The 12199-nt window shown below is 43.3% G+C and overlaps 1 long non-coding RNA gene across 1 annotated transcript; it reads left to right on the forward strand.

Moving 5' to 3' along the window:
- Positions 1-5491: 5491 nt before the first annotated feature.
- LOC140214067 (uncharacterized) lies at positions 5492-8784 on the forward strand. The gene is made up of 3 exons (XR_011890984.1): positions 5492-5872; positions 6477-6539; positions 8564-8784. It is a non-coding gene; the product is annotated as an uncharacterized lncRNA (long non-coding RNA).
- The last annotated feature ends 3415 nt before the right edge of the window (positions 8785-12199 follow it).

A 12199-nucleotide genomic window follows, 5' to 3' on the forward strand; every position in this document is an offset into this window, starting at 1 on the left:
TAAAACATAGTTCTGCATCACTCAGAGAATTTTGAAAAGGCACTGAGGGAAAACCTGGAAAACTCAGGGAATCTGGAAATGTCAACTTGGTAGACACACTGTGAATGCCTGCTTCACCTCCGCCGTGAGCCGTACCAGAATTTCACTACCTTAGGGATCGGGCCACATATGAGGAGTGCTTAACGCCTGCTTCACCTCCGCCGCGAGCCGGCCCAGAATTTCACTACCTGAGGGATCGGCCCATCTATGGGGAGTGCTTAAAGGGCCCCTCACTAAACCCAATAGCACATATTGGTTATACGCTGGAATTTACGTGTGCTCGAGAGAGCGTTCTGCCGCAAAAATTTTTCAAATCGGCTCATCAATAGCCGAGATAGAAATATTTCAGTGCCGCGAACCCATCATTTCAGCAGGCGGGTTCCATTGCCAAGCAAGACGTACGCTCCCTCCACTCGCCCCGTCTAGCCTTCGCAAGCGTAATTATTTCCCTGCGTTCTCCCATAACGTCCTCGAGGATCGCGTGACGCATACGTCACAGGCCCCGCTTTCATTTTTTTTCTCCTCACTTGTTTTTTCTTCGCTACGCACTTCCGCTGACGGCGTCGCGCGCGAGCTGTTGTCTCGTTCGCGCAGCGTATTATTTTGCGGCGCGATGTGCACAAGGAAACATAACTAGCGGTATAATTCAGTGCTACACGAATACTGAGGCAGAACAAGCGAATAGCAGAGCATTATGACGCTAGAGTGTCACGCGCTGGAACACGGTAGAAAATGACATAGTTTCGGTACCTGCGCACGTGACCGCACGACCGTGGGAACAAGCAGACGAAGCAGAAGTACATCTCTCTTGCTTCGGTGCGAAGTAAAACAAAACAACAACAACAACAAAAAGCACGCAGACGTTTGTGTGTTTTAGTATTTTTCTAAACTTCAATTCGTCAATTCAAGCAACAGATCACACAGATAACAGATGTCTTGAATAATTCTCGAAGTCACGTGTCACCACGAGCGACGTCACAGTGCGGACACCTGTACGTAGGCGCAGGCACACGAATACATCATGTTCCGGCTTGGAGCGCGGCAGTTGGTTCTTTATTCTATGGCGCGGCGGCCGCGAGGATAAGGAAAGACGGCGTTCGGTTTGAAATTTCAGATCTTTCCGCGGCGCGTACCGATGGAATACTTTGCAGACACGATCGTTATCGCGCAATGCATGCTCTGCGCTTGTCAGCTCAAAATGGCCAGACCTGGTGAGCGGCCCTTTAACGCCTGCTTCGCCACGCGTCAGCCCGGCATCGCACTAACTTCGAGATCGGCCCATGTATGGGGAGTGCTGAACGGTATTGCACTATCCTCGGGATCGGCGCACCTATGGGGAGTGCTGAACGGCTGTTTCACCTCTGCCGGGGGCTGGCCCAACATTTCACTACCTTCGGGATTGGCCTACGTATGGGGAGTGCTTAAGAGGAAGCTTTAGCTGGGGTGCTCCCATCTAAATACACGTAAGAGGAGAATTCGTTTTTCTCGGCTGACGAGATTTGTTGCATATAAAATAAAAACTTGAAATCTAACGACTGTGGTTTCGAATTTTTTTTATTTAGGTCGTCAATTTCTTACTAAAAATTGGCGAAGATCGAAAATTTTCAGAAAACGCTACTGTCATGTTTACGACTCCCTAACTCAGCAATGAAAAATAATACAATTCTGTGAATTGCATCTCACATTACATCTAAAGCGGACAAAACTGGTATGCCACACACGATTCTCAAAAAAGAAATTGGTAATGTGTAAATGCAGCTTTTGCAATACCCTTGTATCCAACGTAACAAATTCACGTAATATATAAATTGACATATCGAATTTGTCCGCCTTGAATAATCTAATGGATGCCGTTGACAGAACCGCGATATCTGTTCTGGGTGGATAGCTATTAATTTGTAAACTTCGTGCTTCTATTTTTTCGAACTTGCGAATTTTTGAAAATTCCTTCAATAAAATTCAGGTCCTAAATCGAAATTCCGCTTCCAACTGTCACTAGAATTGAACTTTATCTCTCAAATGCAGCAAATTTCATTAAAATTGGTCCAGCAGTTATCTCAGAAAAGAGTTTTTGCGTTTTACATGTATTTGAAGAGGCCGCGTCGGAGTTGGGCCCGAGCTAAAGCTTCCTCTTAACGCCTGCTTCGCCACCACCGCGGGTCGGCCCGGCATCGCACTATCTTCGGGATCGGCCCACTTAACGCCTGCTTCACCTCCGCCGCGAGCCGGCCGCGGCAGCAATTTTACAAGGCTGGCGCTGGGTGCATGCAGATAAAGCCCCTCAATTTTAAAGATTGAGGGGCTTCACACGTACGTCGTAGCACCTGAACATCACCCCCCAGGGCTCCGCGGTCGCTGAGCATGCGTTAGCTGAGAGAAGGTAAGGAGAACAATTTTGTTTTACCGGATGTGACGTCACATAGCTGTTTTTATTGGGGGGGGGGGGCACAATTAGCACATGACTGGGGTAGTTGGAGAAGTATGGGAGAGGCCTTTGCCCTGCAGTGGGCGTAGCCAGGCTGATGATGATGATGATGGTTTGTATTAACTACTCTCGAACTCGGATGGCATGGCTTGCATCTCGTTCATGCTCACCATATGCGCGAACTTATGTTAACACACTAGCCTGGTTACAAGCCTATCTTGCATGCCAAAAACAATGCACCGTCCTTGATGGCGCATCACATCTATCCGTCTTATCAGGCATGCCACAAGGCTCCGTTCTGGGGCCGCTTTTTTTTTTATGGTTATATCAATGATCTTGCTCAATGTGTGGCCAGTCATACAAGGTTGTACACAGATGACTGCTGCATATATCGCCAAATTAAGTGCACGAAGGATTCCTAACAACTGCAAAAACACCTCGACTCAATAACAGAGTGGTGTAGCAAATGGAAAATGAAGCTCAACGTGTCAAAGTTCAGTGTCGTTAGGTTTCCAAAAAAATAGCAGCCTCTACTTACAGATTACTGCATGGAACAGACACTGCTACGTGTTGTAACAGAATATTCGTACCTAGGGTTTGCCATTAACAGCAGACTTTCCTGGAATGATCATGTTCATAAGGCATCGGCCGCCGTTCCTGCGACCCGGTCGACGGAGTGGAAAGGGGGGGGTAAGCGTTATAGTGCCCTGGTCGTTCGAACGCTTAGGGCCCAAAAGCGTTAGGTTCACCCAAATAGACGCTAAATAATGGTTTGGCTTGGCTCCGTATATTATTTTTAAATAGGTGGCGCTAAAGCGATGAACGCTACGAGAGCCCTGAATCGGTGCTTCCGTTCTGCCCGTGCGGTCTTCGCCTGTGTCCGTGGCTGTAGAGAAGTGATTGTAGCTGTTTGATGTCGTTCAATGTGAGAGCTTGTGGCGAAGTGATTGAGTATGGCCGTAGTGGTTCTGCCCATGTAGTGTTTTGCGGACTTCACCTGTGCCTGTGACTGATCGTGTTGCCCAATAGCTTTGTGGAAAGCGACGTGGCTTGTGTGGATGTCATCGCAGCTTTTGCCAGCTCCTGGGTGGCCCCTGTGCCATTTATTGATGGCGTTGCCCAGTAGCTTTGTGGAAGTTGATGTACCTTGTGTGGATTTCGTTGCCGCTTATGACTGCCTTAATTATAGGTGGTCACGCTGCCTTTTGAAGCGCGTCCGAGCGCGAGAACCGATTTTTTTGTAAACAACGTGGACGTCTCGAAATGTTAGCTAGAAATCAACTAGCAGCAAGCCAAGTCTGTATTTTGTGGCTTTTCGAGCTTATGCTCATGCGAGCAGCAGAAGAACAAAAGGTCCGTTACATATGTCAGTTCCATAAAATCAGCTTTGCCGCAATACAGTCATAATATGCGGTGAAGCATACGTAATGTATTGCGGTAAAGTATATAAGAAGGTAGGCAGGGACCACTGCGTTACTGGGGCGATTTTCTTGTATTATGGTCATGGCCGTGCACGAACAAGGAAAAATCACGGTCGATGCGCATGGCACAAACCTTGCCAAAGCTTCAATTGAAAAAAAAAAAAAAGAAAACGAATTGGAGTGGGTGATGCCAAAAACAAAGCCTTGACTTTTGTATTATCAAAGCAGTTCCGAGAATAGTCAATCATATTCCAAGCTCCTGCATTATTTGATTGCTTAAAGTACATGCATATATTGTGCACCAGCCTTAGCACCAATTCTAATGTACTTTAATGATGGAAGTTTAATAACACGTGGCAAATATATAATTTGTGCTGTATGGTGTTGTGCTGTTTATAAGCTGCTGCTTTCATGTGGTAATGTGTACATTGGCTGGAAGAGTTGATGCATCCTCCTTATAGAACTCAGTGAAAGGTGAACCACCTGTCAAGCCATCATTGTTCTTGCGGTTGTACACCAGATTTCACAAACATGGGGATAGTTGTGATATAGAAAGAGTAGCTAAGGTTTAACATATCCACATGCATGCACAGGAGTGCGGGAGTCGACCATCTATCTCTCTAACTCAGGTTGAATGTGCATACTTGAGTAACGTGCAATGCTTGTTTGGTGTCAGGTTTCTTTTATTGTTAGCCTAGTTTGTGTGTTTCTCCCATTTGTAGGTTTTAGTGTGTGTTGCTGTGTATGTATATAATTGCTTCCAGAGTGGCTTTCTTGTTGCTAATAAATTTAGAGAAGGCAGCGTTCTTCATTTTGTGCATCCGACAGCAAGTGAGCATGTTTCAAAGGATGTTGGATTTTGTTGCCATAAGCAGCAAAAAGGCATAAGCATATAGACTGCTTGCTGGAGGTACTCTTTATAGCATTAAGGATATTATCATGCTGATAACTCTGTGCACAATAATTAGAACGATCACATCATGTCTGATATGTCTTCTTGCCACCATGAAATCTTGTCAGATGCATAACATGGGACATACACCACAGATCTTGGCCAACCATTCTCATTTGTGGTCTCGAGCTCCTACCATTGAGCAGACTGGTCCAAGAGACAAAACATCCCACGAAACACAGAACCTCTTAAAAACTTCTTGAAACGGCTACAAACGGCTATAGACGTCTTGGTCTACGATAAGACTGAAAATAGAATTTCTTCTAAACATAACCTCAGCACTTGGAATATGCTAGTATATATTCTATCTGCGGCAAAACCCACTACTGGTGTCACTAGAGTTTGTTTTGGTAAACACATTCAGAATGTCTAACTCAAGAACTTTTCTAGATCTTTTTGTCTAAAAGTGCATAAAATGCCAAACGACGTGTTAAAAGTGCGGTTACCGTCGGCCGTCGGCGTTAGCGAATAAAAGACGCCACAGACAAATCGAACTCGTTGGAAGCAACATAAGTTAATTGGCTTTGATATTAAATAATTTCACACCAGAACTTCAACAATCAAGGGCGTGTTATTGTTTTCCATACGGGGGGCGCACACGACGCCTGGAAGCCATTCTATGCTCGCGCAGCAGCGAAACGTCGGCGTTGCACAGCGGTGTCACAGAGCCACCGCGCTGCGATCACTTCGGCGACACAATCCAAATTTGTCGGACATCTCATTCTGTGCTGGAAACACTGGGAGGCAGGAAGTTTGAAAAAACGGCCACTGCCGCCCCCAATGTCTCGGTCGTGGGTTCGTTATGCCACTTGTGCGTCATTCTAAGCCGTTCTGTACATTTATACTGGATATTAATTGGAGTTATTTAGCTGTGCTGATGCTGTTTGCCGTGTGTTTTGCATCAGTGCTTCGTGACATCGGCTGTATTGCGTGTTTTCGCCGACGGCTTACTACCACAATGGCGGGATCTGCGTTCGCCGCCTTTGTGTCTCGGTGCGTCTTTGTACGTCGCACGTTCGGATAACACTTTTTCCGGTAAGTGAAATTTTTCGTCAACAATGTGAATATTTTTAAGTGTTACCCGCGACAGTTCTTGATATATGGGCTCTTCTGCCCTGCGAGTTTTCGTCATTACTTTTATACCAGGGTCTGCTTGTGTTCAGCCGTTCAGCACTACCGCGCTCCATGACTTCCGCAACACCAGTCAGAACTTTGCCCTGTGTGGTTAACGTAGCACGAATCAACTGAAGGAGTGCATTCGAAGAATGGCTGTAATGCTGAACCAGACTGAACTCGCCCTATTTTGTGCCCTTTTGTTCTTGCGTGTGCGCGCGTGTGTGTCAGTGACTGTGCAGTTTGTAGCGTTCCCACTTTATAGCAAAACAAAAATATAACTGCAATGTTTACTTCATCTATACAATTCCAAATTAAATCGTCTGCTGATGTACAAATTTCACTTGTGTTTTGTTCTAAATAAGCAGCAAAACCTTTAACCTAGTAGGTGCTTCATTTGGGAGTGAAAACACGACAGCTGGGCATTTATTATTGAATCACTGTGACTGGGTCACCTTAGTTGTAATTGCAAATCTGCCTTTCAACTGACTTGATGCTATCTTATTTTGTTTCTTTCACTCTACAGACGGCTGGACATCCTTCTTGTACCTTGGCGCTAGCTGGATGACGGGACCTCATCATGATCAGTGTAAGCCAATGTACTGTACCCTCTCTGGTCCTCCCAGTGCTGTTTATATGGGTTAAGGCCAGGGAGTGCTTCGTGGTAAAATAGCTAGTTGGTGTCTCACAAACGGGCATTTTTTTGCACTGGTCCATTATAAGCTGCCGCTATTATAACTAATTTCTCAGTGCCAGTGTACATACACAGTTCTACTAATAATTAGTTTCCCTAAGCCTTACAAAATGTACCTGTAGGTAGTCATTGCTATGTAAGAACTCAAAAATTAACTCTGCTGTGTCATACAAGTGTACCATACATGAGTAAAAATTTGCTACAACAGTGTACATTACACCTTGCTTCCCTAATGCACAAATGTATTCAAGCCAGTATTTGATTAGTTTGGTATTCTAAATGTTTTCTGTGTGATTTAGTTCCTTTACAGGAATTTACCGTACAGCATCAGCAAGCAGTATAATTTAAGATTTATGTGTGCTGTAAAAGGTGTGCTTTGCCGCTAGAATTGATAAAACATGGGCCGAGGCTTCCATACAAGGACAAACTTCAATTTCGCTCTACCACCATCAGCACTTGGCTGGCGCTTGCAAAATGAATCATCAGGTAGCTTGTGCCAGACTGTTTTTTAACCTTATTGTGAGGAGATCACAAAGTGATATGTGGAGGCGCCTGCGTCGGAGATGTAGATTGCGCTGCAACATATGTGCGTGTAGAACAGGCATGATGCTCAGTGTTCCAGCAGTTTGCAGAGGTGCTTTTAAAGTTTTGTCATAACAGCAATTTTACCTGTGCTGTTTTTTATCACCTATTTCAATAATATCGTTGGAGGTGTTATCAGAATTTAGCAATCTATTTGCCCTAGCCCATTAGCCTGCCACATTTGCCTTTTCACTAGGTGGGAAATTATTCAGCATGGACCATTACTTGAATACACCTTTTTGTGTGCAGTGGCTTCTCAATTGCGAGTCAACATAGATTCGCAGAATTACCCGAGGCTATAGATGCACTGATGAATTTGCTACCTATATGAATCACTTTGCACTTTCTTGCGCAAACAGCATGTTAACACTTCCAAGACAGTGGGCAACGTTATCGTTTGATCACATCGTGAGATACTTTCAATTTTGTGTGACGCATCATCCAAGGTGTTGCATCATTTGTGTGAGGTATTGCCCTAAACCAATTAGGGTCACATGAAAATATATCAACAAAAGTGATTGATCCAGCTAGGAGTGTTGCTTTGGAACACTACTTTATCACCAGTCCTCCTTTGCATGCTACCTGCTTACTCTGTACTGTGTCATGTTTATGTTTGAAAAGAAGGCAACAGCTAGGCAGTGCAAAATGTCAAACTTGCTTTTAGTTTAACAATTTAAAATGCTATTTAACTTTTTAATTAAGTTAGTACATCATTTACCTGCAGAGTGAATTACTGTTTTAAGCTGATTATATTTTGCAGGAAGCTTCTCAGACTTGACAGGTTGGTAAGTGGCTTTTTAGCCACAAAACACTATATAATAATTTAAAGGCTGACTCTGCTATGCAACTTAATGACTATATGCCAGGAACAAGGTCTCCGAGTTGTGGCGCTGGCTAACACTCCCAGGGTTCTACTAGAACACATAAATACCCAAGAAAGTGGATGGGAAAACGACGCCGCTGTAGCTCAATTGGTAGAGCATAGCACGCGAAATGCGAAGGTTGTGGGTTCGGTTCCCACCTGCAGCAAGGTGTTTTTTCATCCACTTTAATTTCCATTAATTTATCGTTCCTTTATTTCATTTATTAAGCACAAGTAATTTCCCCTATGTTGTCCTTGGTGTCAGTGTTTGTTGGCTTCTTATGATAGGAAATATACTAGTCATTTTAAACATCATCGCGTACATACCTTAAGATACTCGTAATTTAAGAGAAAGGAGTGCTTAAATTTATTTTTAATGTGAGGCAAGCTTCTTACTTAGCACATATTGCTAATTGAAGTTCCAATTTCAATATTCCCATTTCCTCCCTCGCCTTCTTTTTCCTCTTCTGTGCAGGTACTGCTTGCCTATGTCTACAAGAACCGTCACGCGTGGCCTGTAACAGCAAGCTTTTGTGGGCAGCAAGTGCTCTCCTACGAAGGCTGGCCTACTCTGGCAGCGGCGGCAATCATCTTCAAGATTTATCCATAATCACCTTTGCTGCTATTTGTCACTCTTGTTGATTACACTTTCTGCGTCTTTTCTAATTTATTAGGTAATAAAGTATGAGTATGTGACATGGTGTGAAGTTGATGTCTTGCTGCATTTTCGCTTGCAATCATCTTTTATGCATGAAAAGCTCATCGTACAGTTTATGAAAAAAAATAACAGCATATTATGATTTATCTTTCAGTTCTGGTAACATGCAACGTACAAGGAATTCACTAATGGATGATATGCCGAAGAACTGGCCATTATTTCTGCGTGATGCTGTGCAAGCATGTGGCGTTACTTACAAGAGGCACCCACAAAGTAAGTTACAATTTACTTTTAAATGAAGCATGGACATCAGAAAAAATATATTTATATTGCTAGTTGAGTGGTTCGCAGAGTGTTTTTCCAGATGTGTACTATCCTTTATTTCTTAACTCATTGCAGCACAGTGTTCTCTTTCGTATAATGGTGTAATGCTGTTGTGCCCCCTGTAGCTGAAACCAGGATGTAATTTTTGCCTGAACTGCAGCATCACTGACAATTTTTCTTTGCTAGAAGCTATTTCAATTTGGTGGAGACCCAGCAGGGCGAAGTTTTGTCAATAATGACATGTTTCACGCAGAGATGTTCTTGTTTAGGTCAATGGGTGAACATTGGAATGATATCATCATACAATACAGATCTTGTTTTATTTGCAAAATTATTCTGACAGGCGGCATTCAATTGATTGGTCTGATTAAAAAGCACTAATTGACCAATGAGGTTGTACTACACTATTCCCATGGTTCACATCTGGAAAAACTACATGTGCATCACTCTATCCGACAATATAAACTTTTTTTTTCTGATGTCCATGCCTCGTTTAAAATAAATTGTAACTGTGGACAAACGTCGTATTACTGTAACAGCTGCTGCAAAAATTTGAGGGAATGTCTAATAAAAGTCTTCAGTTGTTCTCGTCAAGCTGTCCATTAGCCAACTTTTAGCGTAACGTTAGCAGGGCTTACTGAAGTACTTCTAGACGTCCATGGCTACAAAATGTCTTGATCAAGACAGCTACTAGGCTTTTGAATTAGCCGTTCAAGACATCTTTTAGACATCAAATAGCTGCTTGCGTGTTTCGTGGGATGCAACTTTTATCTGATTAAATGTAGTGCATGTTGCACAAAATTAGATGTCAGGTGTTATTGTTGACACAGATACATATCTGTGAGCCTCATAAACTAATGTCAAAAGAAAGAGAGTAATACCCATGAAATGCACTCTTGGTAGGATGGCAGGACCATTCTCTTGCAGAGTTAAATAACAACCATGCAGCAGTATCATGATATCAAGCTGAACAATAATTCACTCCAAGAATAGGTTTCTTCATGCAACATTGAACTGATAGTCTTGAAATACAATACCCATTGCTAACAGAAGGCCTTCCAAATTATGCATGACAGGAGGGCATAATTTAGGAAGCAAGAATGAAAACGGAGCCGGTTAACTATGAAAGTTGTGAATGCAACTCTGGAGAAGTTAGAAAAATGAACCAAATGGAATAGTTTAAAAGTAAGTGGTTTAGAGACAAAAGGCCATTTTATTCCATGCCAGAAAAGCAAGCAGAGGTTGAAATGCTTTCCACATACATACCTTCAAGGTGCATGTACAGGGTCTGTCCTGAGAGTAATGTCAGTAAGGCGATTAAAAATCATTTATTGAGTTTGTTGTTACAAAAAGTTTAAAAATCTTCAAATACTCTCCTTTTGCGTCAATACATCGGCTTCAGTGAGACTTCCAGCTCTCAAATGCGTTGCGGTAGTACTCCTCCAGAATGGCCTTTAATGCTGTGGTGCTAGCTGCTTTGATCATGTCCACTGTCCCAAAATGAATGCCTTTCAGGGGTGTTTTGAGTCATGGAAACATATAAAAGTCGGGGGGGGGGGGGGGGAGCCAAGCCTGGGCTGTACGGGGGCTGGGGGATCGTTGGCACCCCTGCTTTAACCAGGTGATCGGTGACGATGAAGGCACTGTGGGCCAGCACATTATCGTGGTGCAACTTCCAGTTGTGTGAAATGTCCAGCCGGATATGTTGAACCCTGCGTTTCAGTCTTTCGAGGACATCCACATAAAATTTGGAGTTCACAGTGGTTCCAGGTTCTTCAAACTCATGATGAACCAGTCCGTGGATGTAAAAAAAAACAAAAACGATGAGCATGATCTCGATCTTTGATTTGCTCATCCTGGCTTTCTTCTGGGGAGGGGACGAGTGTGTGTGCCACTCAGATGATTGCCTTTTGGTCTCCGGGTCATATTCAAATACCCAAGTCTCGTCTTCTGTAATGACGTTGTCCAAAAATTTTTGCTCACGTTTGCGCACATGTTGAGATTTACTTGGCACGTTTCCACGCGGCGTGAGTTTTCGTTGTCAGTGAGCACTTTTGGAACCATTTTTGTGCACGCCTTCAGCATGCCGATATCGTTTGTAATAATTTCATGAACTTGAGTTTTCGGAACGTTTAACATGTCGGCCAGTAAACGAACACTTAATCATTGGTCTGAGTTCAACAGTTCCCTCGCTCGTGTCACATTGTCAGTCGTAGCGGTCGTGGATGGCCATCCAGCGCAGTCCTTCTCGTCGCCCTCTTCTCGGCCTTCCAAAAGGCCTTGTGCCACCGAAACACTTGCCAATCTGACAGGGCATGTTCTTTATAAGCAATCTTGAGCATAGTAACAGTTTCCACAGCGGTATTGCCAAGTTTCACACAAAACTTGATCGCAAATCTTTGTTCTAATGAGCGCTGCATTTTCACTTGCACAAGAATAAAAAACAGCTCTCACGGACAGGCCCGTCCAACACTCTCCAATTTTCGGAGCACACTGAGTGACGAACCGCTGCTTAGCTGGATTCCGTCACTACTAGTTTCAACCAGTTAGACCACTCTGACATACAGTCACATCACAATAAATTTACTGACGTTACTTTCAGGACAGACCCTTTTTAGATATAAATGTTGGGAACCTGGATGGAGGTGAGGGACATGTACAGTAAAAACAAGATGTATAAGGTAAAAAATTAATTCTTTTAGTCAGAAATTGGTCAGTGGTGTCTGGCTTCTCTTGATCCCTGGCCCTGGATGGTGAATACAAAGTGTGTATATATATATATATATATATATATATATATATATATATATATATATATATAATTCTGTACAATCAAGCATAGAATCATTGCCTTCTACCTGTGCTAACGTATGGGGCAGAAACTTGGAGGTTTCTTGGAGACAAAAAAGGACATTGTGTTGTCATGTTGGAAAGCACTTTTCCGGAGGAGGGTGTGTCAGCCACTGACATAAATTTTAATGAAATTTATACCAATATAGCTGACATAAAATGTTGAGCTGTCACGAAGTTGAATCAGTTTGGTTTGACAACAGTCTCAAATGATGTTAAGGTGGAAAAAGGTCTTCTTTTATGCGCCTTCTTCAGTGCAAAACACACAAGCTTAGGGAA

Source organism: Dermacentor andersoni, chromosome 11, assembly GCF_023375885.2.
Source record: "Dermacentor andersoni chromosome 11, qqDerAnde1_hic_scaffold, whole genome shotgun sequence".
In the NCBI taxonomy this organism is placed as follows: domain Eukaryota; kingdom Metazoa; phylum Arthropoda; class Arachnida; order Ixodida; family Ixodidae; genus Dermacentor; species Dermacentor andersoni.